The sequence below is a fragment of the Mya arenaria genome, chromosome 4 (assembly GCF_026914265.1).
Source record: "Mya arenaria isolate MELC-2E11 chromosome 4, ASM2691426v1".
Lineage (NCBI taxonomy): Eukaryota > Metazoa > Mollusca > Bivalvia > Myida > Myidae > Mya > Mya arenaria.
The window spans coordinates 69,730,800-69,736,799 of NC_069125.1; positions in this window are offsets into that span (position 1 = coordinate 69,730,800).

Below are 6,000 nucleotides of genomic sequence, written 5' to 3' on the forward strand. Positions count from 1 at the left end.
TATTTTGGTTGACAATTGCGAACTATAGCCAAGTGGTATGTTTAAAGCATTAAACGTGCTTGATACTGTCCAAACCGTTATATTAATACCTGCCAGTAATTTTCATAATTGATAATGTGATAACCAGTGTATGGGTAGCATTGTTTGAGCTTTGACGTTTTTATATAATTTATATTTTAAATCCTATTTAAAAATATAAATTGTTCTTTTGATAAAGAGGAACTTCCTTACCTTTATTGATTGTTCATGTACAAAGTGTTGCTGCTTAAGATCGATCTGAATCGATTTTTTTACAATATGAATAAATACTTTAAATTCTGCTGATACCGATCTTAGTTCGATTTGTTCCTTTTTTCTGTTGGTATGGGAATAGAAATTTAATATTTATTGGGAACATATGGAAGAAAGTAGATCGATTTTTTACCGAAGATTTTCAGTAAAATGAAATTCTTATTCTCCGCAACGTCTACTGTTACAAAACTAGCGCATCGTCTGTCAGTTGTCGTAAATACTCGTGAATCCGTCATGTCTCGTGACGCAGCCAAGTCTTGCGTTATCGACGTTGCGTCTTATTTTCCCGTCATGACTCTGAAGTTGTGTTAGAACGGCGAAATTAGGTCAATATATACAATAGACGTTAGCCTGAACGTCAGTTGTACGGAAGTGTACGATGTATTTCGAGAAATTTGCTTTTTATAAAGCCGTTTAAAATTTTCGAAGACCGTTCCCGACAGGGTACAAGAAATGACGACATGATTTCGACTTCACCTGACAAATGGTGACAGCTATTCAACTTTCCTACAGTAGAGGTTTAGACTCCCGATAACTTATACCCAATGTCGCGACAGTGTGATAAGGGTACAAAGAACAATACATTCGTATTATGTTATGTCATATATACCACGAATGCAAATACAGCTCTTTTAAAGGATAATTTACCTTGACATGCTCAGTTAAACCAGTTTACGTTCGATAGGGTAAACCTTAACCTGATTACTAATTATTTGACTTGCTTAAATAAATTGCCCTTGTACCAACATACCAAATGTTGTATGCGACACATTGTATTCCTGATTTGAACGTTTGTGTCATTTGGTTCATCACTGTTGAAGTAACAAAACAGACATAAATGTGGACAGAAGGACGCAATCAAGATCGCTAGTTCCAAAAAAACGTCTACGACTTGTAGGGAACAAACATCAAGATAACAAATAACTTTAAGTACTCAACAATCAGACATAGTAATTTGTTGTCTAAAGCTCACATAATAAGAGAGATGATTACATGATGAAAACGATTGAGGGTCAAAACGGCCAACTTTAAAAAAGGCCCAGTACCAATGTGGCCCAATACCAGAAAGGCCCGGCCCAGAAAGGCCCCGTCTGTATAAGTAGATATGTCTTACTTAGCCTGGAAATCCTATAACCGCGAAATCTAGAGACTTGGGTTCATCTGGTATCAGCTGTGCCCGTGTACAGTTTTCAACCCCCTTCAACAAATAGTTCCTCAGACGTACCACGTCGTCAGGTACACGGTGGTCGAGTAGAATATCTTCTGCAATTGTCATCGCCGACCGGAACACGGTATCGCCCGATGTATATTTTACCTGAAAACATGCATTTAATATGTTGTATTCAATGTTGTTACCTTTCATCTGACTAATGGAGTACACTTTATAAACAACGTAAATGTAATTCTTGTGAAAGACACTGGCATTACAAATTGACTTGGAGTACACCTGTACGCGAAGTTCCCAGTCTGGAACACTGGGATGCACGTGCTCTTGCAAATGGGCGAATGCGTCCCCGACCTGCCGAACCAGCACCTTGCATTCAATAGTCTTGCTCCTAGATGTGCACCGCCATATCATGGATGCCTTCTTCTTTCTCTGAAACATATATATTGTATTTGCAAGATTTTAACCTTCGTCGCTTTTACTGAAATAACCAAATACTAAACACAAATCATCAGTGACAAAATGGTATTTATGACGATACACCAGGTCTATACATGTATTGTGATCTTAATCATTGCTCCTTACCTTGACATTGTGGCCTTTCTGATACTGGGCCTTTTTGACCCGACTCCGTTGAAAACTACACACCAGTATACTACCTCGGACATTGTTTTCAGTGCATGATCAATAACCAATCTAGTCCGACTGCAAGGCTATCAAAAGGGAGAAGTAGCAATGATATTAGCTCATAAAACAAAATAACTTAATAATGAACAAATTTCTCGGGATATGATGTATTCCAGATTTCTCGTCTGACGTGTAAAAGATGATGAAGAGATCATGGAGTTAATGAAAAATGAATGTTTTCCGTGGAGAAAAGCGATAGACACGATTTTGTGAAGTCAGCAAATCCAAATAAGCACTTGTGGTTAATTTGCAAAAGTTAGCAGTAAGTCGGTAACAAGACCGGTACTGCCTGAATGGTAAAAGTGTTATACTAGGTCATTTTTTTTAATTCCCCGAAACCTTGTAAATGGTGTTGATAAACATTAGAAGTTCTTTGTCCACAAACTAAACGTAAGAATAATAACGGAATCAAGATCAGACTTAATATGGTCGTCTTAGAAGACGCCATTTCTACCAAGTAGATGCCACGTTTGTTTGGCTGAGTAGCTTGAGGGTTTTGCAAACGGAGCGTCATCTTCTCTGATATTTGCTATATAAATGTTATAAAATGCTCTGAAAACTATACAGCTATACTTATATAGCAGTTTTAATAACTTTGTTGATGATAGGCATATCAATGAGAATTGTTCGACTTTTAAAAGACGGTTTAAGTTTTTTTAAGGGCGGTGCATTGCTAATTTCGCCGACAACATATCAAAATATGGTAAATTATATAAACATAATAGCGTTGGTAATACATTCATGTCTAGATGGTTCACACGGGCTGCAGGTCTGCGTTTGCAAAAAAACTTCAATAACCAAAGGCATGGCTCTAGCCGATACACGATGCATATTCCAATCATTAACATTGAACTTACTGCTTTCGCTTCTTTCATAGAAGAACTCGATCGTACTTTGACTGGTGTGTTATATTGACAAAACAACATTTTGTTCTTGCAGGTTAAAGCAAATTTGAATACTCCAAATTCTTTTCCGAACTGAACTAAATAAGCATCACAATATTAAATTTGAGCAAAGTTTTTATATCAAATTTCACAGTGAGTAGCTTTGTCCGTAAGTTGTGTTGGCAATTCCAAGTATCCGTCAATCTTATGTGTTATATGTAAAGGCAGAAAATTTGATTTTGTAAACTCATTCAACGTTTTTTATCTTTACAGGTTCATTATGGATCCAAACTAGATATGAGGAACAAAAACCATATATGAGGGAATATGCATAGCTCTAGCGGGATATCAGAAATTAGCAATAATACACAACATGTGTTCTGGAAAAGTGAAAGTATACGCTTAGACTCTTAAACTTTCTCAAATACTCATCTCGTAATTTAAATACACGAAATAATATTGATTTATATAATGCACCACTGATTTTACTATCGAAATAACCAATGATTGGTGCTCTTCAATAGAGTCTTGTAACGTTGAAGTCATATTTCAGGGAAAGTAAACCACAACATTTAAATGCTGAAGCACTTACACGCACAGGGCAAGAAATATGTATTGTCTTTCTGTTTCTGAATCCCAATATATAATATATTCCAAAAATGTTCAGATAAAGGTAAATCAGTTTCCTGACATACATACGTGCATATACGCATAACATTGTACTAAAATGATAGTAGTGTTGATGCTGATTATGCGCAATTTTGGCCTTTCAGACATAATTCTTTCAAATGTGTTTAAATTTCTTTCAAAATTCGTGAAAATAATTCTAACTGGAGCATCATTTTCTTGAAAAGTCACGACAATTACTTTTTATTGATTCCACGGCTTTCGTCACGCTTTATTTCTACCGCATTCATAGTGTCAAACAGCCTCGTTGTTCATAAATTCTAAACAAATCGTTAAACTTTTATTTTAGAACGTTCCATTAACGTTTCGTATTACGATAAACTATAAAAGTATAAGCTTGTTGGAATATTGATACGTTATTGATACGTATAATTTCAATATTTTACTTTGTTTTTGCCTCATGTGAGACGTCAAAGTTAGTATGCTTAGACTTACTTGTAGACACGTATCTTATGCAATTTGAGAGAGATCGTCAAACTGTCATTTAACGGAAGCACCCAATACAATAATATAAATGACTGACAATATAATTGCAAATTATATCGGTGGTGTTTAGGTAGCAACATTTGACTATTGATGATTTTATTTTACTGTTTAATTAACTCTCACACTGTTTTAGATTTAACTTCCATACCTAAATGCATTGTTATATGTAGTGTATGTGGATGCTTCAAATTGATCTAAATTGAATGTTTACATTATATATAAATACGGCATATGGCTCCTTATATTGGACTTATTGTTACTGTTTTGCATAAGCATATGACAGAAAATTTACTGCAGATCGCGAAAAAATAAAGAAAATCCAAGATTATGTTTTTTTAAACCAAAAGAACTTCCAAGAAGGCCCTTAATTCCGGTTAATTCCGTTGCTGGTTGATGAATTATGTTTGGCCGTGCAGTTGTTTGATACACGAAGAAAGGTTGTAATGAATCCGTCGTTTTACGGCCCACTGTATTGCAGCAATTCCTACGTTACCCGCCTGCCTTCATGACTCGGAAGTTGTATCAGGGTAGCGACAGATGGCGAAAATAGACGACAACGTGAACGACAGCTGTACGACAACGTAGGATAGATTTCGACATTTGAGCAAAGAGAAAGCGAGCGAGAATGTTTAAGCCGTAAAAATATCGTAGACCATTCCCGACAACGTACGAGTAATGCCAAAATAAGCTCGACTTCACGAGATTTTTGTAAACATCTATTCGACTGCCCCACGAAATAAAGCGAGTTAACTGCCCCTTACTCACACCCAATAATACAATGAAAACTACAGGGACAAGTCCAGTACCCAAGCAATCAAATATATATTGCTAGAAACTAAACGACACTAAACTAGAGACAATGATGTGCAAACACTTAAACACACGTACAAACATCACACATAGACAACACATCTATCAGTAAAGCTTTACCGATAAATGATGGGATCAACACCTTGAAACTCGAGTAGAGTGAAACACGAGTCTGCTGAGGTTTAAATGGCCATACCCCAAACCCTGTCCCAACATTTATCAATAATTACAAAATTCAAACATAAGCCTCATCAGAGCACGCTTTAACTTGAAGACAATATGAAGAAAAAAATAACATAAAATCTAATCAAGTACTCAACCCGGATACAGACCTGGAAACGAATGGAGCAAGCCGACGCAAAAGTGCAAGCTTACGAAAGAGGTATAAAAGTGGGCGGAAAATGACAACCGAGAAGATCTCTCTCTAGCTCCCGAAACATGTCTTCGACCGGCAGTGAATTATCATCAAAATAACAGACAACTTTAAACACTCAAGACTCAGACACAATGAATTCTTGTCTAAAGCTCTCATAATAACAAAAATAATTACATGTTGAAAAATGCACAACAGTATATTTCCTCGGACATTGTTTTCCGTGCATGATCAATAACCAATCTATTCAGATTGTAAGTCTCTCTCTATAGGGAGAAGTAGCGATAATATTAGCTTATAAAACAAAATAACTTGATAATGAAACAAAATTCTCGGGATATGAAATATTCCAGATTCCTTTTTTGGCTTGTAAAATATTATGTAGTTAATGAAAACATGAATATTTTCTATAAATATAAGCGATAAGGACGATTTTGTGCAGTCAGCATTTCCAAATAAGCACTTTTGGTCAATTTGCAAAAGTTAACAGTAAGACGCTTACAAGAGCGGTTATGCATGAATATCAAAAACGTTATACTTGTGTGTAGTCTTTGAATTCGCCGAAACCCTTGAAATGGTGTGGGTTAACATGATAAAAAAAATATACAAAAATGAAA